Genomic DNA, 21969 nt, shown 5'->3' with positions numbered 1-21969 from the left:
GGTATTAGGCTCTAAGCTCCTAGATGTCAGGGGTGGTTGTTCTATGTTTTGTTTGTTATTTTCTTCCACCAAATCAGTCTTGAGAGTGCTTTGTGCAGACTCACACAGAGGGCTGTTTATGAACATGACGTGATGTGGATGGTGACACGCTTGGTTCCTGAGGGATGGCAGGGAGACAGGTATTCTTGTTCTTAGCTCATAATTATTTATTTTTGGCTGCATTGGGTTTTCGTAGCTGCGCGCGGGCTTTCTCTAGTTGCGGTGAGCGGGGGCTACTCTTCGTTGTGGTGCGCGGGCTTCTCATTGTGGTGGCTTCTCTTGTTGCGGAGCACGGGCTCTAGGCGTGCGGGCTTCAGTAGTTGTGACGCCTGGGCTCAGTAGTTGTGGCTCGCGGGTTCTAGAGCGCAGGCTCAGTAGTTGTGGGGCACGGGCTTAGTTGCTCCGTGGCATGTGGGGTCTTCCCGGACCAGGGCTCGAACCCGTGTCCCCTGCATTGGCAGGCGGATTCTTAACCACTGCGCCACCAGGGAAACCCTTAACTCATAATTTAAAGGGGCTGGAACACAAGGGCAGAAATTGCTGCTTCTTTTCCCCCTCAAGGCATGACCTGTGTCTGTTGGGAGCAACAGGACAGGGACCTGAAAACTCAGGGGCTCCTCTCCATGGGCTGGGCTCTCCACGGACTCAGGTGGAGTGGGTCAGAGGTGAGCAGGTGAGCCTCAGGTGTGTTTAAGGATTCTACAGACACCTCTTTTCATGTTGATGCCGGAGCCTGGGGAATATCACTAGTTCAACAAATAATTATGAGCACCTATCATGGCTCTGACAACTGGCTTTGAATCTGGAGAAATAAGAGAAATGAGATCTGATTTTTGGTGCTTGCTAAAACCAATTCTCAGGACAGTCGGCCTGTGTTTCCTGTGCAGGTTTAAATATGTGGATTTCCCCCAGAACCTTCCATCTTGGGTCTATCCTCGCCTCCCTTTTACCTTTGACGTTTTAGATTTACCCGAGGCTGTACTCTTTCTGACTCACCTAAATGAAAGACATTTAAGACATTTAACCTGAAGGTCGAAGCGCACAGGCATCCGGACAGGGAAGGACTCTAGGTCACCTAAGGATGCAGGTACCCAGATCTGTACAGGAGAGAAGTAGCGTTATAGCAGCCACATCCTCGAACAGGGAGGATGGAGGTGGACGATCTATCTGCATCCACCCTGCCGTGTGCACGTAGGGCAGGGAACAGGGGTGTCACAAGGCTGGCAGGATGACTTTGTGACTAGGAGCCAGAGATCGCAACCTCCTTACCCTTAATCGGACATGTACGACGTTTGCAAACATCAAACTCAACGGGACCTGTGATTTTTACCATTTGTCAGCTTGAGATGCTGATGAGAGCGAGGGGATGGCATACAAATAATGAAGGATCTTTAAATTAGAGGACTTTATGTAACACTTTACAAAAATACTTCTGTGGGCTTCCCTGGTGGCGCAGTGGTTGAGAGTCCGCCTACCGATGCAGGGGACACGGGTTCGTGCCCCGGTCTGGGAAGATCCCACATGCCGCGGAGCGGCTGGGCCCGTGAGCCATGGCCGCTGAGCCTGCGCGTCCGGAGCCTGTGCTCCGCAATGGGAGAGGCCACAACAGTGAGAAGGCCCGCGTAGCGCAAAAAAACCCCCCCAAAAACCCCCAACAAAACCCAAAAATACTGCTGAGCTACTTTGATGGTGTAATATCAAGAAATTGCTGAACTTCCTTAGCGCAGGAAATAACCCTGCTTCCTTTTCCCAGACAGTTAGTTCGTGTCTATCCAGTAGATGAAGACAAATGAAACTGACTTAGACCTATTACCTACGGCCTGGTTCATACATCAGGCTGGGACCAGCTCTTCCTTCCTCCTTCCTTCCTCACTTAGTAGTAAATAGTAGCTACTATTATATTATTATAATGCTACTAATATATTATACTATTATATTAATAATCCATTATATTATTATAATGGATCCCAATCATGTATTAACCACGCCCCCGCCCCGCCCCCAGCCCCTCCCCGGCGCTCTCCATGGCCAGGGGTGGAGGTGTTAGCTTCCCGGCAGCCGTGGTGCTCCGAATCCGTGACTGGGACTTCAGAGACCCCTCCTCAACCCTCCCTCTGCGGCCGTGTGGGTGGCCGAGTGACACTCAGGCGGCAGAGGAGAGAAGGCTTTAAAGAATTAGGGGCTGGGACTTCCCTGGTGGTCCAGTGGTTAAGACTCCACACTTCCAATCCAGGGGCAGCGCGGGTTCCATCCCTGTTGGGGAAACTAAGATCCCACCTGCCCCATGGCATGGCCAAAAACGAAACAAAAAATTAAGAGAAAGAATTCGGAGCATCAGAGAATAGCAGCGCCTTGCTCCCATCCCTCACTCTGCCGGCACAGGGACTCTCTCAAACCTTTTAACAGCATCTTGAGTATACTGCACGCTCTTTCAATGCTCTGGGAAACGGAGTTAGGGAGGCCCAGAGCTCTAGCCTCGGAGGAATGGCCACGCTCAGCCGGGCACTGTGCTGGAAGGAGCTGTTAGTTTCCAGGCATCTCTTGAAAAGCATCCTTCTTCACCTCCACCGCTGCCTCACAAAGGGCAAAAAGCCTGCCGTGAGATCCCAGGCTCAGTACTTGGGTTGTTCCTGTCGTTTCCTGCAATGTTTATCCGGTCCTCTCTGTACTTTGCCAGCTAGAACAAAACAGCGCTGCTATGGAAACTGCAAACACCAGGCAATCCTGGCCCCTGCACTTGGCAGCCCAGCCAGAGATAATGGCTTTTGTTGTTATCTACTGGATGCCGATGACGACGCTTAGTCGGTTGTACCCTCAGGCCCTAACTAGGGACACGCTGACACTGCACCATCAAGGCTCTCTTGTAAACTTCCCCAGCCTGGTGATGCAGCGACGCAGCCTGAGATAACCAGTACGGCCCTTATCCTGATGACAACCTGGGGCTTTATGCTTCCTTGACAACTTCTGTGGTCTCCCCGCTCTCAGGTGACCCAGAACTCTCAAAATAGTCTGCCGAACTCTGTAACTTGCCCAACCAACTGGCAAATCTTCCATCCCAGTTTTCTTTCTTTTTTTTTTTTCCGGTACTAATAAATACATTCTCCTGGAGATGGCTGTGACTCAGATGCATCGTGTCATCCCAGCAGGAACGGCTCATGACACTCAAAACAGGTGACTGGACATTTTTCTTCCCAGAATAAATTCAAAGCCCAGCCCTCTAAACACACGTTTAATATGAAACTCCAAAGATTACTAAAACTTCTCTGTTGGCTGCAACATTTCCTAGGAGGTCAGTTCACTATATCTGACGTTAATTGTTATAATGCTGGGAGAAAAGGAGTCCCAGAGACTGAACAGTGGGATGTGGGAGCCTTTCACCCCTGGGTAGTAGCCAGGCTAAATCAAACACGGCCGGGCAGGGAGTAGGTGTAGACAAACACAGCTGTGTTTAGAACGCACTGATGTCTATTTTTCCAATATTTGTGCTTTGAAAAGAGTTTTCTGCTTGAAATGCAGCCTTTCTTGTGCTTGGAGCTCACATGTGTGGTAGCAGAAACTATTCCATCTCTATTTCTGTGATTCTCAGGGACTGGCTTTCTTAAAGCGGTATTTTCTCCGCCCCGCCCCCCTTGGCAACACCCATTTTCTCTGGTTTCAAACTGCTCTATTCTGGAGGAGATAATCTTGAAAAATCTTCTGACCCATTTGCTTGCAAATGCTTTTCTTTGGTAAGAATTATTTGATATTCTTGAAGCTCTTGCCACACGAAGTAGGGTGATTTTTGAATTCTATTTGATCCTTTTCAAAGCTGGCTAGCCTTGTTCTAGCAGAAAAATTGCAGTACAGGCACACACAGAAAACAGGTCTAATTCCTGACGTTATTTCACATTTGGAGGCTGTTGATCACAGGAATATCTGGATGAGGGAGGTGGCTCCGTGTGAGACTACAATCACTAATGGCCCTCCTCCCTCTTTCCCCAGAGAGGATAGAGCAGGGGCAGTCCCTGGCTAAGAATTTAATGGAGTCTTTGCAGACAGTAATTTTAGTAATTTTAAAGGTTGAGGCAGGCCTTGGTGTAGGTAAGGAAGCTGCAGTCAATATATACACATATCTCGACTGACACATACATGTATGGATGACTTATCAGTGGGTTGGATTCTTATTTCCAGCTGACCACTGAGGTGCAATTTGATTTGAATTTGTGCATGCGGGAGGATTGGTGGAGAAGGAAAGATATTGGTCTTCATAATTACATAGGATATTAACTGCACTGGGAGAGAGTCAGCCTTGCAAACTGTTAACCTCAAACAATAAAATGGTAAGTTATTTTACCAGCAGAATACATTTATTTGAGAACGGCAAAGAATAGCAATTTGGGACGTGCAACTATGGGGAACCACATTCCAGTCTGGTAAAGCAAAGTAGAGGAAACTCTTTTATAGAGGAGAAGGGGAAGTTGGGAGGGCATGTTATAAACAAAAAGTCCATTGGAGGAAACTGGGAGTTCAAAGTATAGTGATCTTTTCAATTGACTGAGCTGTGACAGTCTCTCATTGGCTGAGCTATTGCCAGGAAAGGAGAAAATTTTTCTTTCTCCTGCTGGCAGTAGGAGAGTAGCATCACTTTCTGCCAGAGATACAAGGTACGTCTCCTTCTGTTGGGATCTGTCCATGTGTGAGTGGTGTATCTGTGAGAGCTCCCCTTTCTGGACTCCTGACTCCATTTTAGTGAGGTTTCCCTTTATTAATTTTCACATTTCCCCCTTTAGATCAAGATCTTTCTCAAAAAGCATCGCTGATCCAAGAGTCAAGTTTTGTTTTGTTTTGTTTTTGTTTTTTTTATTTTTTTTTTAAAACAAGCATTTGGAGGCCTTTTGTCCTTCGATGCCGGAAGGACTTTTTCTGGGTGTTGTGACTCATGTCGGAGGGAAAGTACACAGATTGGAAAACTATTGTGGTCGCATTTGAGTAACAAGGAGGGGCAGGAGGGAGATGTCTTAGGCATTTTCCATCTAAAGTCTGTATCTTAGCATTGTGAATACAGCAAGGGCACACTCAAAACTGAAGGAATTAAACAAGTGCTTTATGAAGATGGTGCAGGAATAAACATGAAGTCATTAAACTGTATTGTTATCTCAAAAGAAACTGTTTGGAACCAAATGTTGTATCAGTAATATGACCTGTAGGTTGCAAATTCAGAAACTATGAATTTGGATAATATCCGGAGTCAGTTTTTGGTTTAGATGAAAGAGAGACTTCTGTGAATTATAAACCTTCTAAAAGACCTGGTCTGGAGATCTTGGGAAAGCTGTCTCATCAGATGTCATCCGCTTCAATTCTGGGAAATCTTTACCTTCAGGTCAGCAGATCGTGTGCCAGTCCAGTCAGGGTTTGGTGCTTCCTTTAGATGTGTCATGTGAGTCCGGGAGTCTGTTCCCTGGAGTTTGGCGGCCCAAGGGTTGGTTAGCAGTACCTGATAGGAGCCTTTCCAGCGAGGTTGAAGAGAGTCTTTTTGGAGGTACCTTTTCCAATAGAGAACACCTCCAAGTTGAAAGGTGTGATGCTTAAGGTCTTCGTATCCTGAGAGCTCACTGTGAAAAGATTGCTCGACCAGGGCATGGTTATTTATTTATTTATTTATTTATGGCTGCGTTGGGTCTTCGTTGCTGTGTGCGGGCTTTCTCTAGTTGCGGCGAGCGGGGGCTACTCTTCATTGTGGTGCGCGGGCTTCTCATTGCGGTGGCTTCTCTTGTTGCAGGGCGTGGGCTCTAGGCCTGCAGGCTTCAGTAGTTGTGGCACGCGGGCTCAGTAGTTGTGGCGCGCGGGCTCTAGATTGCAGGGGCTTAGTGGCTCCGCGGCATGTGGGATCTTCCCGGACCAGGGCTCGAACCTGTGTCCCCTGCATCGGCAGGCGGATTCTCAACCACTGCGTCACCAGGGAGGCCCCGGCATGGTTATTTTTAGTGGAAGCAATTAGGCCTTTACAATACTGAAGTATATCTCCTTTTATCAGCTGTGGATCAGAGAAGCCGGGCCGGGTGCATTGGGCACCCTGTGCCCATTTCAAAGGGTGAGAGTTTATGAGGTCTCAACGTGGTGGACCTGAGATTTAGAAGGACCAGTGGCAGTCCTTTTAGCCAGGGTACTTGAAGGCTCTCTATGAATTTTGCCAGTTGAGTCTTAATAGTGCTGTTAGTACGCTCAACTAGCAGTGAGCATTGAGGATGGTACCTACAGTGAAAGTGTAAAAACGGCCAGTCAAACTTGCACCTGACCAATAAAGGGTTCCTCAATCACTATGAAGTTTGAGAGGAGTTCCCCAGGTATGGATGATCTAACAAAATATTAGCCACCAAAGAAACAGTGGCCTGTCTGTAAGGGCAAGCTTCAGTCCAGTGAGGAAACATACAGACCATAATTAAAACATATTTATAGCCTGAGATGGGGGCAGCTGTATGAAATCCATCTGCCAAACCTTGAATGGCCCATTAGGCAATTCAGACTGTCTAGGAGCGATGTGAACAGGTTCTCCTGGATTGTATTTTGGGCAGGTGGGACAAGCAAGGTGGGCCCTCCTTGTGACATTACTAATATTTTCCCACCAATATTCCTTCAGGAATGTTATCATTTGGTCAGTGGAGCCAATGGTTTAATGCATGTACAGTGGTAAGGAGTGTGTATCACAGCGGGAGGTGCACCATGGATTTTGTCGATATTAGTTGGAGATTTTGTCCATAAGAAGGGTGGTAGCTGATTCAACAGGGAGAAATGGTCAGTCTTTCAGCTTCAGTACCGTCAGACACAGAGAACATAAAAGACGTCAAAGTGTCTTTTATTTTTTTTATTTTTATTTTTTTTGCGGTATGCAGGCCTCTCACCGTTGTGGCCTCTCCCGTTGCGGAGCACAGGCTCCGGACACACAGGCTCAGCAGCCATGGCTCACGGGCCCAGCTGCTCCGCGGCATGTGGGATCTTCCCGGACCGGGGCACGAACCCGCGTCCCCTGCGTCGGCAGGCGGACTCTCAACCACTGCGCCACCAGGGAAGCCCCAAAGTGTCTTAATTCATCTGGTTGGCTCTTTTGATGGCTACTGTCGATTCTAGAATTGTTTCCCCCTTTTGAGAGAAAGAGAGTCTGGTATGGTAATTTTCCAAGACATCAGGGCCTAATAAGTGAATAGGGGTGGAGGAGATAAGGAGAAAAGGGTGTGCATCTCTCAAAGGGCCTAAACGATAGGGAACAGGTTCAGAGACAGGAACTTGTCGAGGTTCATTAGAGATCCCCACTATCTGAACTGTTTTAGTGCTCTGAGGCACGGCTGCTTCAGAGCAGGGGGGTTGATCACTGAGAGCGTGGCTCTGGCGTCAGTAAAGACACAGAGAGATTAATCTCCCATCTGGAGAGTTGTTTTTCTGAGCTGATTAAGGGGAAAATTGGCAAGAACCCCTGTAGTTCCTCAGAGCCCCCTCATTGGGAATTAGGAGGACATTGGAAAGGCTGGTTAGAGGGCTGAAAATGACCCAAACGCTTAAATTTGTAAGAAAGGCTTAAATCTTTTTTCCCAAGGTCATGACTCTTTGCAATAATAGCAGAAACTAGGAGGTTTTTGGTTTCATTTAGAGATCTTCATTTGTCAGAGTTTAAGAATTTAGCAGTCTTTCTTTCTGGTGACTCATCTAGGGTACAAGCAAGCTGATTTGCGAAATTAACTCAATCTGGAGGGGACCTAGTTTCTCATTCCATCCTGCCCCTTTCAACTGAAAGAGAAGATCCCTGTTCAGCCATTCATAAACATGTAATTAAAGGCCACCCTAATGGAACTAACCTCTGAAGGAAGACCAGAATTTTCTTTAAAGATAATCTGAAGTTAACTACAATAGTTATGAACAGGTTCATCGGATTTTTGTGTGCAAGCCTGAGTTTTGTTCCCATCAGCAGGCTTAGGAAAGGCTACAGGGATTGCTTGATAGAGGTTTTCAGCCAGTGCTCTGCACTCTTGTCGAGTTAGGGGTTTGCTTTCTAACCCCCTCCAGGATGTTCCCATAGGGCTAGTTTCATCCATTGTTTGGCTTGACCCTCACCAACAAGCATGTGGACTAACTGATATAAATCTGAGAAACCAGGCTGGTAGGTTTGAGTAACTATGTTAAATTCTTTAGCAAACCCATGGGGTTCCTCACTTACTTCTAGAAACTCTAACTGTGGCTCAAATTCAGCCTTAGTCCAGGGAACATAAGAAATTTGGGGTTTACCTGGATCCTCAGAAGATTTCACACTAACGGGGAAGGTTCTGATAGGGTCAGAGAAGGAAGATGGCCCTGGAGGCAAAGCCCGAGACACGGAAGCAGCGGAGGTGAACATGAGACTTCAGAAGCCCTTTCGGTTTTTTTTTGTTTTTTTTTTTGCGGTACGCGGGCCTCTCACTGTTGGGGCCTCTCCAGCTGCGGAGCACAGGCTCCCGACGCGCAGGCTCAGCGGCCATGGCTCACGGGCCCAGCCACTCCGCGGCATGTGGGATCTTCCCGGACCGGGGCACGAACCCGTGTCCCCTGCATCGGCAGGCGGACTCTCAACCACTGCGCCACCAGGGAAGCCCCGTTTCGTCTTTCTTTAATCCTTTGATTGCTTCCGTTAATTTAATTATTGTACTTTGCAGAGAGGCAATTTTAGACTCCTGGTAATGTTTGGAAACCTTAAAATACCTACCCAAATAGGCATCGAATTTAGTTTTGACGATTTCAGAGCCACGGCTGTCTAATGCAGCCACGGAGTAAGGCCTGAGGGTAGGTTTTCTTGGGTAGATGAAGAGTCTTAGTCTGAATTATATTTGTATGTGTGATTAACGCTGTGCTGTGCTCACACATAAGCCCTGGCTTCTCAGGGGCTTATCGCAGTGAAGGTTTACTGGTTGCTCACAGCATACACTCTGTCTCATGGCAGGGCGGGCAGCCCTCCTCCAGCTGGTAGCCATGCCATCTAGAATGGGAGGCCTACAGAAGCGCTAGAGCAGGAGAAGAGAGGTAGTGTATGACCGGGTCCGGAAATGGCAAACATCACTTCCAATCCTGTCCCGCTGTCCAGAGCCCAGTCATGAGCCCTAACATTAACTGCAAGGTAGGCTGAGAATGGAGTCTTCCTGTGGGCCTGGGAAGAGGAAAACGAAACAAGATCCGTGAGCACCGAGCATTGCCTCTGCTGCAGAGATTAAGGAAAGGCCTGCTTTGGAGACAAGGGCAGACCTGAGGACAAGAGAGCAGGGTTAGGAAGTGGACGTGCCCCTCACTGAGCAGAAGTGAGCTCTCTGGGTCCTTTTCCCCTGGACTGTGGGAAACATCATCTTTAGCACGTAGCTTTGTGCTCTCTTCCGATGTGTAATTCACTTTAATTCTCCCAACCTTTCATGGGAAGCTGATACGCATCCCTCTGTGGCCTCAGGTCGAGGGATGCAGAGAAGAAAGAGACAGCACAATGAGAGGAAGTGCTGTCTGCCTGCCGCCTCTCTGCTGGTCCCTTAGAGAAGCAGCGGCAGCCATCGGAAGTCTGCGTCCTGGAGTCCAGGCAGGGACCAGCCACAAAGTGAGTGGTGACCTGAGGGTCCCACAGCAGGGAGCGCTCCCAGCAGAGAGCTCAGGAAGGAGGTGACCGAAGCCTTCTCTTTGTTACTATCCACCAGAGAAAGCAGTCCTTTGGAAGGGGGATGCTAATGGCTTGGGTTGCGCTTCGCCATAAAAACAGCTCAAAGCCCAGGTCTTATCAGTAGCCTTCCATACGGTTCAGTACTATCGACTGAGCACCTGCACAGCCTGGTGCTACCTGGCTGAACACGCTGCAGCCTCATCTCATTAATCTTCACAGCAACCTGACGAGGTAGAGGCTATTATCCCCCATTTTACAGATGAGGAAACGGAGGCCAAGACAGGTTATTTAGCCCAAGTGGCAGAGACAAGAGTATAACCCAAGTCTGCTTGATTCTAAAGCCAGTCTTATACTTTCCTGACTAGCAGTGGCGAATTACAGTTAACACCCCTCAGGGGATCCTCAGAAAATGGGCTTCTGTCCATGACTGAATCTGCAGGATCTCAGGAGGATTGGGATTAGTTTGGGGACCGCGGTTGGAATCAAAAGTCCTGCTTTGTGAAGTGTCTTAGAGCCTGGATGTCCTAAAATTCTGGGAGAGCTAAAACAGGAAGAGTTCCAGCCTGTTCAGGAGTTTATATCACTACTTGATATAATATATACTTGATAGTGTCCTGGAGATGCAGGCCTAAAATAGACGAAAGAAAGAAAGAGAGGAAAGAAAGAAGAGAGACAGAAAGATATACAATACTCGCACCGTAAATTACCAAAACGACATGATTCAGTTAATATTTAAGCTTAAATGACTATCTCTATGGCTCTGTATATAAATATGTGTACGTGTATACATTTATATACACATACAGATATACTGTATACTGTATGTATATATATGTGTATATATATATATATATATATATATATACACATATATCTGTATGATAGTAAAGATAGTGTCCTGGGGATTCTGGCCTGAAACATATGAAAGAAAGAAAGAAAGAATGAAAGAAAGAAAGAAAGAAAGAAAGGAAGGAAGAAGGAAAGAAAGAATATATAATACATGCCTATGTAAATTACCTAAACATGATTCAGTTAATATTTAAGCTTATATGCCTATATATCTGGCTCTGTGTGTGTGTTTGTATGTATATATATATATATATATATACACACACATTTATATCAGTATGTGTATATATATATATATACACACATTCACTCATGTTTAAATAATATTTTTTATAAAAACAATATTCAACTCTAATTCTATTTTTTTAGAATTGCTTTATTTTTATTTTATTTTTTATTTATATATTTTTATTTTTGGCTTTGTTGGGTCTTAGTTGCGGGATCTTTCATTGCGTCATGCAGCGCACAGGCTTCTCTCTAGTTGTGGCTTCTCTCTAGTTGTGGCTTCTCTCTAGTGGCTTCTCTCTAGTTGTGTGGCTTCTCTCTAGTTGTGGTTTCTCTCTAGTGGCTTGTCTCTAGTTGTGGCTTCTTTCTAGTTGTGTGGCTTGTATCTAGTGTGGCTTCTCTCTAGTTGTGTGGCTTCTCTCTAGTTGTGGTTTCTCGCTAGTGGCTTGTTTCTAGTGGTGGCTTGTCTCTAGTTGTGGCTTCTCTCTAGTTGTAGCTTCTCTCTAGTTGTGGTTTCTCTCTAGTGGCTTCTCTCTAGTTGTGGCTTGTCTCTAGTTGTGTGGCTTCTCTCTAGTTGTGGTTTCTCTCTAGTGGCTTCTCTCTAGTTGTGGCTTCTCTCTAGTTGTGGTTTCTCTCTAGTGGCTTCTCTCTAGTTGTGTGGCTTCTCTCTAGTGTGGTTTCTCTCTAGTGGCTTGTCTCTAGTGGTGGCTTGTCTCTAGTGGTGGCTTCTCTCTAGTTGTGGTTTCTCTCTAGTGGCTTCTCTCTAGTTGTGGTTTCTCTCTAGTGGCTTCTCTCTAGTTGTGGCTTGTCTCTAGTTGTGTGGCTTGTCTCTAGTTGTGGTGCTTGGGCTTAGTTGCCTTGCAGCACATGGGATCTTAGTTCCCCAGCCAGGGATCGAACTTGCATCCCCTGCATTGGAAGGTGGATTCTAAACCACGGGACTGCCAGGGAAGCCCCTCGAATTCTATTTCTGCAGCAGCTTTGGAGTGCTCTTCCTTGAGTGTGTTGGTGCTTGTGGGGACGTTGGGCGTGGGCAAGCTGCGATCAAGGCCAACCACCAGGAAGGCACGGTGCAGGCTGAGGAGTGAGGAGAGAAGTACGGAGAGGGCCCGGCTCAGAGGCCAGGCACCACTAGAGGACGCTGCAGGCCTGTCTGCCTGCACTGTGACAGTGGCCTGGCTCTTAAAGGTGGTAAAACATGGATTTATAGATTTAATAGTTTAATGTGGTGATGCCTTGGGATGTCTTGGGATGATGTTGGTAATTTTCTTTCTTTGAGAGCTCTTGTGCTCTCAGGATCCGTCTCATTTTTAAAAAACCAAAACTTTGCCTGGGCATGCCTGGGCAAACTTGTCCTGAAGATGGGTCCAGAGCTGGCAGTATCCTCTTTCAGGCACATAGGTGGATGCTGTCAAAGACACAAGAGCTGATGCCCTCCCTCCCTCCCTCCTTCCATCCTTCCTTCTTTAGCTTTAGATCTTGTGTCTCTTCCTCACCCAGGCTTGTAAAGTCAGACACTCAGTAGTAAAACTTGGCTTCTCTGGCCTTGTATCTGAGGAGTGCGTATCACAGTAACACTCAGGGCCTCAGTGGTTTATAAATGAATAAAACTCAATAAGTACATGAAACCGACGTCTGAGGTTGAAGTTCAGTGAAAGTACCAAGTTTTTCATAGTTCCCTCCAAGTGCAATGTTAAAATGACCTCATTTCAGGCTGTGAGTTTAGTGTTTTTGCTTTTTAAATGAAGACTTCAAGACGTTCCATTAGATAAGTCAAGATGCATTACCTAAAATATGCTGTTTTCTAGCTGAGGGTCGGGGTAGGGAGGGAACAGAGGGCATGTTGGAAGTCAGAGAACAACCCTGACGGTTAAGGTGGAATCATTACCCATTTCTTCCTGGGACTCAAGTGTATCCTTTAATTTCTAGGCATGGGAGATCCCAGGCATTCCAATTAACAACACTTTTTTTTTCATACAGAGCGTAATAAACACTGCAAACTTGCAAAAGAGAGAGAAAAACCATGAAATAAAACAGAACGTAAAAGGCAGAAATCCTGTTGCCCTAAGGCTAGTTTGGTGCTGGGATCAGGGGTGGGCTCCTGAGGTCCCAGAATTCCTCCCAGTGGCTCAAATCCTTCCAAGGAAGTGGAGGGGAGGACACATTGGCTCAGTGGTACCTGTTATTTAAAGACCAAGAATCCTAACTTAGGGACACCCACTAAATGCCATTGACTTTTTTTTTTTTTTGGCGGTACGCAAGCCTCTCACCGTTGTGGCCTCTCCCGTTGCGGAGCACAGGCTCCGGACGCGCAGGCTCAGCGGCCATGGCTCACGGGCCCAGCCGCTCCGCGGCATGTGGGATCTTCCTGGACCGGGGCACGAACCCGCGTCCCCTGTATCGGCAGGCAGACTCTCAACCACTGCACCACCAGGGAAGCCCTGCCATTGACTTTAATGACCTCTGATCCTTGCATTTCTGGGAGGTGGGTATTATTTTCCTTAAAAAATTTTTTTTAATTATATGGGAATAGTGATAATAATTATAAAGGCCTACGCTCAGCTGATAAAATATATATTGTTCCAGAAGAAATTATTACATGTATTAAAAATGAATTATTTCTGACAGTGAATGGCTCCCATGACATTTTTCAACAATTAAAACATAAGCAGGCTTCAGGCTTTATACTTACAGGGAAAAAAATTTCTGCTTTGTGGAATCAGAAAGGTTTTTTTGTTTTAAAATTTTTGTTGGAGTATAGGTGGTTTACAATGTTGTGTTAGTATGGGGTGTACCCGCAAAGTGAATCAGTTATACCTATATATACATGCTCATTTTTTAGCTTCTTTCCTCATATAGATCATTATAGAGTATTGAGTAGAGTTCCCTGTAGGGAACTCTATAGAGTAGGTCCTTATTAGTTATCTATTTTATATTTAGTAGTGTTTATATGTCAATCTCAATCTTCCAATTTATCCCTCCCCCCCCACCCCCTTACCCCCTGGTAACCATAAGTTTGTTCTCTACGTCTGTGACTCTGTTTCTGTTGTGTAAGTAAGTTCATTTGTACCCTTTTTTTTAGATTCCACATATAAACAATATCATATGATATCTGTCTCTCCCTGTCTGACTTACTTCACTTAATATGATAATCTCTAGGTCCATCCATGTTGCTGCAAATGACATTATTTCGTTCTTTTAATGGCTGAGTAATATTCCACTGTGGGTGTTATTTTCCTTACTTTGTAAGGCTAGAAATGGAGGCTCAGAGAGGTGAAGAAAACTGCCCACATAACGGTTAACACCAGTGAAGCCCTTATGCACCAGTTCAAGTTATAGGCACTTTATATGTAGTAACTTATTTAATCTTTACTCTATCTCTATGATTAGGCCACTCTTATTCTCCCCATTTCACAGATGAGGAAACGGAGGCACCAGAGGTCAAGGGGCTCATCCAAAGTCGTGTGATTAGTGAATGGGCGGGCCGGGATTCAAACCAAGTCTGTCCGATTTCCCAACCTCTTTTATTTTTCTTACCTCACCATGTGGCAGCTTAAAAAACTGAGAAATATCACAAACATCACAAAATCCAGAAAAATAACATACTGTTTTGATTAATTTATTTTCTAGGATACTTTTATCTTTTTCCCTACTTTTTTTGGCGGCACGTTTTGACTCTTTACATAACAATAATTTTGTGATATCAATTGCTATAGTGACAATAGAAAATAATTCAGTCCTTCCTTTAGCCTGATTGATCAAAACTTTTTTAAAAAACTTAGAGTTGAGGGGCTTCCCTGGTGGCGCAGTGGTTGAGAGTCCGCCTGCCGAGGCAGGGGACGCGGGTTCCTGCCCCGGTCCGGGAAGATCCCACATGCCGCGGAGCGGCTGGACCCGTGAGCCATGGCCGCTGAGCCTGCGCGTCCGGAGCCTGTGCTCCGCAACGGGAGAGGCCACAACAGTGAGAGGCCCGCGTACCGCAAAAAAAAAAAAAAAAAAAAAAATTAGAGTTGAGAATGCATAAATCATGTGATGTCACACACAGACAAACTTGTTTAATACAGCTATAGGATTTTGGCCTATGATAAAGGAATTATGATAAATTCTATTTTGTACGATTCTCATGAAAAATATCTAGTGCATCTATAATTAGATACCATGCATTGTTGCATCTATTCCTGACAGAAACTTCTGTTGTGACGATGCTTCAACGAGAATTGAATCTTCCAGTTACAATTTAACATGTCTGAAGACTCAAATTATTTCCCACCAACTAGCTTCTGGTTCCCTATGTTCCAAATCTTGTTTCTCTTCTGCTACCCACACACTTTCAGTGCTGGGTGCCGTAGAACAGGTGATAATACATTTGGGTTTATCTGGGTCAGTCCCAGTTTACACCTGTCGTCCTGGTATAATAGGGCCTTTCTTTTCGCTCACAAAACCGTCCTCGTGGGGAGGAAGGAGCTAAAGCAGTTCATTTGTGATCCGTTTCTCCTCTGATTCCTGGGGGAAAGCTTCTGCAAAAGAAAGGAAGTGGCCTGGCTTCATCTCTCTGTAAATATGCTCTTAACTGGACCCCCTGGTAGACCAGTGATATTTGATAGGAAAGTCCTTATATATTGAGTGTTCTTAGTTGGATATCCTTGATTTGGGATTACTTAGGGCCAACAAACCTAGATGTTATAGATTTATGAGGCATGATGCCTGGAGAAGATCGTGTTACCTATACAATTACCTGGGTATAAAATGGGGATGTTTCATAACCTAAAATCTCCTTGATGTGTGAGGTGACCATCAACCTTACCTAGAGACCCTCATATATTATTATTCTGTCCAGAGGGCATGTGTCTGATGTGAGAAGGAAGGACCGGGGCAGTCAGTAGGACACCTCAGACATCACCCCGCTTTGCCTATGCCTCCTGGTGGCTGATATCCTTAAAACCACTAGTACAGCTTGATTTGGGGGTAACGTCTCAGATTTGTGTGAGCGTGATTTGACAACCTGATGCTTTAAGCTAGCTCACTGGGGTTGCTCACAAGAGATTATAGGGCATCCTAGCCTTCTGACCCAGAAGGTCACATGGTCCTGTGACCTCTAGCTCTGTATCTTTGTGTCGTGAGGTTGGGCACGTTGGCACAGACGGAGCTTTTCTGGAATCCTACTGACGACTAGACGCGGAGAAGACAAACGACTTCCCAGGTGGTACTGGTATCGGTGTTCCGAGTTCCACATCTTGCGAACCACTAGTTTAAAACCACTGATTGGCCTCTCTGGGTCCCAGTCCCATTTTGGGGTCGTGCTCCGATGACAGCCTGGGAGACTCTGAAACCTCGCTTTCCAGCCACTGCTTGTGGTTGCTCCGGGTCTTGCCTTTTCGTACTCAAGTATAAATCTGTTAGATTCCACAGAACCACTGAATTACCAGTTTTCTAGTCCCAGCCTCTCTCAATGTCTTTTAGCACAGTTTAAGCCAGAGACATTTAATTTCCAGGAGACCCACTTGGAACAAGCTCTTGACAGACACTCAGCGAGCTTCTGCCGTTTAGAGACACTGATGATACCACAAGGCTGTTGAAGACACAGAGGACCCAAGAAATAGTGTCCTTCTCCCTACAGCCTTGGCGTTCAGCACAGCATATTAGAGAATCTATAAGGAGAATGAATGATGCCAAGATCTAATAAAAAAAGGCCAACCACATATATCCAAAGTGGATATAAAGTTTCTGCCATGATCAAATTCCTCGTAAGAAATTAAAATTCAGTAATCAAATCTTGAAATTTCAGGTCCAGATATGTTAAAAGTCCAAGGATGTAAAATTAGAAATATATATTTTTTACCCTTGAGTTAAACATTCTGTTGTTACAGCCTCCAATTTCTTATTCTGCTGAGTCACTGGAACCTCCATCCCAACCCAGCACACGTGTTGAGCACAATGCAGTCCAGGTAGCACCACCTCTGCTGAGACCTCCTTCATGGGCCAGAGCGTCAGCTTTCACCTTCTGTAACCCAGTGGGACTGTATGGGGCCTTCCCAGGGCAGACCCTTCCCCCATATCCTCTGCTGTCGCTCCTCTCTGAAGTACCTAGATAACAGGATCTGACGCACATTTCCCGAGTTGTTTTACAGGTGCTAAAACCCTCACCAAATGCAAGAAATCAACTACTTGGTGACCATGAGCCCGTAGCCCCCAGACCTACTGGGCCTAAGGATGGATAACGTTAACCCCTGTGACACCACCCTGTTACGTCACCATCAGCCAATCAGAGAATTGTGCACGAGCTGATCACATACCCTGGGACACCCCTCCCTCACCTTGGCTTTAAAAGTGCTTTGCTGAAACCCTTTGGGGAGTTTGGGGTTTTTGAGAACGAACCACAAGCCACCCATTCTCCTTGTACTGGTGCCTTACAATAAACGCTGCACTTTCCTTCGCCACAGTAGATTGGCTTTACTGCATGCGGGCGAGTGGACCCAAGTTTGGTTTGGTAACACTTTTCCTAGTAGCTTATTTGCCTGGGCTAAAATCTGGGTTTCTGTGTAAGGCCAGAGTGGAGGAAACATTTGCCTGAAGCCACCATGCAGGCAGCCTTCCTTTCATGGAAGCAGTCACTCGCCTAAGGATGAAGCCACCTTAACTGGCAGGAGGGGCAAAAAACTTTCCCCATTAACACAGACCAGTGGGCTTTCATGTGGCTTCAGAGATCTAAGGTTCCATCTCTAGAGATTCCGATTAAGGTTTGGGGCAGGGTCTAAGAACTGGTAGTTCAACAAGCACCTCAGGTGATTCTGATGGAAGTTGTTTGTTGCATTTGGTTGCAAATTCCCGGAATGTATTCCCAGTCTATAGCGTAGCATCTGGAACTTATTAGGCGCTCAATGAATATGTGTGGACTGAGTAAAACACTTTGAATCTGAAAGGGGAGAAAGGATGACAGGGGATCTGAGGAAGAATTTCATAAAACTGTACTGATCGTCCAGCTTTGTCAAGGCTAAGAGATTCTTCTTAGAATGTATTTGTTAGTAGGTTCTTGGGTTTTAGGTTTTGACGGTGGTGGGACTGGGAAGGAGGGGACATTAGAAAGTCAATTCCTTCTAAAATTACTGGGACTGTATATGTATATCACATCATCATGTTGTACACTTAGAATATGCTACAATTTTATCTGTCAATTATACCTCACTAAAACTGAAAAGAATTACTGGACTGTAGGACCCAAGGGTATGTCAAGTTGTTTGTCAATGAATGTCACTTTCTATACAGACCAGTGCCATTACATAGTCAGATAGAACCTGTCTTGGACGCAGAATGTCATTTATTGTCTCTACAATGCTTTATAATCCTAATGTTGTATAGCTACTTCTGATTTTAGTGCCACCTTGACTTCCAAATCTGTTCTGTTAACTCTTATCACTTACACCCTGATTTTTAAAAACTCAGGTATTCTGCGCAAGATTCTTTTCTCCCTTGAAGTTCCTTCCATCTTGTTATGCTTTACTTTTCTCTCTGCACCTCTCCTGCACATCTCTAAACTAGACAGTTACATCTCTGCCGCCAATTTGATTCTCTGAGAAATCACTGAAAATCCTTTGGTTAAGGAACTTAGCCACCAGTAATCCATATAGAATGAATTTTCAACTTTTACGTGCTCATACTATATATTTTTCAGAAAGTCACAGATTCTGCTTAACTTGACCTAGCCAGGAGTCCTCAGACATAGGCTAAGGCATGTTTTTCTACCGGTAGGAAAGCTGCCACCACGCTTAACGAAGATAAGAAGTGGTTGTGCAGCAAAACGTGACCCGAGTTGCTTGGCCCTCAGCTGTCCTGAAGGTTGATAAGGTAATCCTATTGCCTGTGAGAGAGCGTGAGAGCATGTGGCCCCCCCAGCTGCCATCTCAGGGGGATCAGGTGAGGCTCCCGAGCCCCCCAGCTTTGCATGCTTGGATACGTGCAGGTGAGGTTGGCTGCTTCCACTGTAGCGTGAGTCTCAGTGCGTTCAATCACTCTGTCTCTGCCTTTTATTTTGGAGTCTCCCATTGTGAAAAGAAAACGGGAATTCTAAGACGTTTTAGATACTGCATTCTTCGGAGGCATTCTAAATCTTTCGGACTTGTCTTCTTTCACCCGTGAGACAAAATCCCAGCACTAAAAATAACCCTGGGTGCTGACAGTGTCGAGTTAGGACACAATCCCTATCTCCTTAGTTCCAGAGTAAACAGTTGCGTATCTTGTACCTTGGCCAATCACAGAAGTTGGGTCTCAGCCACTCTGCTATCTGCTCTCTCTGCTGGGCTTCTGCAAATCTCTGCAAACCCTAACCCAGGAATAGTTCATTTTCATCCCAAAATTTGTTTTCCGTCTTCCCTCTGTATTACCACTTTATTTGCCCAGAAACGATCTCACTCTGTCCCTTCACTAGTGGGTCTCAAACATTAGCCTACATCAGAATCACCTGAAATTCACTGAAACACAGATGACTGGCTTCCACCCCGTGAGTTTCTGATTCAGTAGGTTTGGGTTGGGGGTCTGAGAATTTGCATTTCTTTCTTTCTTTTTTTTTTTTTTTGCCGTACGCGGGCCTCTCACTGTTGTGGCCTCTCCCGTTGCGGAGCACAGGCTCCAGACGCGCAGGCTCAGCGGCCATGGCTCACGGGCCCAGCCGCTCCGCGGCATGTGGGATCTTCCCGGACCGGGGCACGAACCCGCGTCCCCTGCATCGGCAGGCGGACTCTCAACCACTGCGCCACCAGGGAAGCCCTTTGCATTTCTAATAAGTCCCCAAGTGATCTTGATGCTCTTGCTGGTACAGGGACCACACTTTGAGAACCACTGCCCTAAACCAATTTTACTGATTCTGATTAACTACTGGACTGGGATAAATGTAAAATACCATCAGGTTAAGTTAAAGAGCATCAGGTGGAGATGATGTTTAATTAAATTGGATTAAATGAATACATTAGATCAATTTAAAATGCCAGCAGATAAATTTAGATACTACTGGGTCAACTTAAAATACCATCACTCATCCCTGGTGGCACAGTGGTTCAGACTCCACGCTCCCAGTGCAGGGGGCCCAGGTTCGATCCCTCATCAGGGAACTAGATCCCAAATGGATGCCACAACGAAGGAGCCTGCATGCTGCAACTAAGGAGCTGGTGAGCTGCAACTAAGGAGCCCACCTGCTGCAACTAAGACCTGGTGCCATCAAATAAATAAATATTAAAAAAAAAGACTATTAGTCAGAGATGATAGTTCACCCACAGGTCCTAAGAAAAGGGGCAAAAAAATCAAGAGTGAGTGAGCGTTTTGAGAACCTCTTTCTTCCATAAATTCTTCAAAAATATATGGGAAGAGATGGCAGTGACTCATGTACCTTTGCTTGTTGATACAAGTACACCAGAACATAAGGTTATGGTGCATTATTATATCAGCTCAGCTGAATTATGGGTTGGAACATAACCCTTACAGTCTGATAGAGGACCAAGATGCTGATGAGTCCTAGCTCTTAATTTGGAAAATGGTTATTGAGGTTCTATTATGTGCAAGGAGCCGGATTAAAAATAGGTGCAGAAGTTAGATGACAAGATACCTTTCTAAGAGCTTGCAATCCAGTAGGTAAGACTAGTCAGAACAATAGTACAAGGCATGGAAAGTGTCACGAGAGAAGTACAAATACATTCTTTTGGATGTTCAGAGGGAGAAAGGATCACGTGAAGCTGGGGTTGAGGAAGGGAGAATGAGAAAAAGTGTAAAAGAAGAGGGGGTCTTTTGAGGGGACAGTGGACTTCTTAGGTCAGGGACTGGAGGCTGTTTGTGTATTTGAGGACACTAATATAGCACATGGGCAGGTAGATGGTCACTGCGTGTTTGTGGGTACACATCTTGAAGGATGAGTGTGACTTAGGTAGGTAGAAAAGGGTGAGAGTCTTCATCAAAAGAATGGGAATTTTTTAAAAAAATATTTATTTATTTGGTTGTGCCGGGTCTTAGTTGCAGTTCGAGGGCTCCTTTGTTGTGGCTTGCCAGCTCCTTAGTTGTGGCTTGCGAACCCCCAGCTGCAGCATGCATGTGGGATCCAGTCCCCTGACCAGGGACCAAACCCAGGCCCCCTGCCTTGGGAGTTTGGAGTCCCAACCACTGTGCCACCAGGGAAGTCCCAAGAATGGGAAATTTTGTGGGGGAAGAGTAAGAAAGCTGAAAGGTACAATTTCAGATGTGAAATGCCAGCTTGAGGAATTTATTTCAAAGGCTTTGGGGGACTGGGTGTTGTTTTATGAACTAGGCAAACAATCTGGTAAATAAGGAGAATGAATTGTGGCTGGGTGTGTGTAACAGTTACGTTCAATGAACGTTTACTAATGCGCTAGGTTCTGTGCTGAGTACTTCAGGGGGAATATCTTTACTCCTCGTAACAGCTGATGGATAAATACATTATTGTTCCCATTTTACAGATGAGGCTATGGGGACATAGCAACCTAAAGGGAGTTGCCCAAGGTGTCATAACTAGTAAATGGTGGGGAAGTAATGAGAGCCTGAGGAAGGGTGACGGTGGCAGGAGTCCTCAGCAGGGGACGTGCTCTGGGGACATAACAGTATGGCAGAGGTAATATCCACAGGGCTAGGCAATAACCATGGTGAGAGAGGGAGCAGGATAGGTCAAAGGTGATTCAAGTGTTGAGGCTGGACAGCTTGAGAAAAAAGTGTTCCCATCACCGTGGTTTCCAGTCCTGATAATATTAGCATTGTCAATGAAGCTTCCTTGTCTTTGAAAAGGAGAGAGCGAAACAACAAAGGAGAGAGATGCTTAGTTGAAAAGGCTGTGAGGAGAATGAGTGTCATTAGGTGAAGGGGGGCCGTGCTGTGTGTGTGAGGAACACAGACGTAGCGTGCACTTGGATCCCATTTACAGCCCCGGCAATGCTCCAGACCCTTCCATTTCTCTGCCAGTGTACCCTGTGAATCTTTGCACCTTCTTCCTTAAAGAGGTAGAGTCTATTTCCCCATCCTTTGAAGCTGGGCTGTCCTTGACCATATTTAACGAGGTTTAAACGATGTTGTGCAACTTCTAACCCTGCTCTTTGAGAGGGCTGCACACTTCCACTTGCTCTCTCTCTCTCTCTCTCTTTTTTTTTTTGCAACTTTTAAATTGGAGTATAGTTGCTTTCCAATGTTGTGCTAGTTTCTGCTGTGCAGCAAAGTGAATCAGCTATACATAT

General features: G+C 45.8%; 1 long non-coding RNA gene across 1 annotated transcript in view; it reads left to right on the top strand.

Annotated features, from left to right (window-relative positions):
• Positions 1–18036, top strand: part of LOC125964266 (uncharacterized) — a 98167-nt gene extending 80131 nt beyond the window's left edge. The window contains exon 3 of the long non-coding RNA XR_007477124.1: positions 16879–18036. This is a non-coding gene — a long non-coding RNA (uncharacterized LOC125964266). The remainder of the gene's footprint in view (positions 1–16878) is intronic.
• Positions 18037–21969: the final 3933 nt, after the last annotated feature.

The sequence above is a fragment of the Orcinus orca genome, chromosome 4, assembly GCF_937001465.1.
Source record: "Orcinus orca chromosome 4, mOrcOrc1.1, whole genome shotgun sequence".
Classification (NCBI taxonomy): domain Eukaryota; kingdom Metazoa; phylum Chordata; class Mammalia; order Artiodactyla; family Delphinidae; genus Orcinus; species Orcinus orca.
This window is presented reverse-complemented; position numbering and strand designations above follow the sequence as displayed.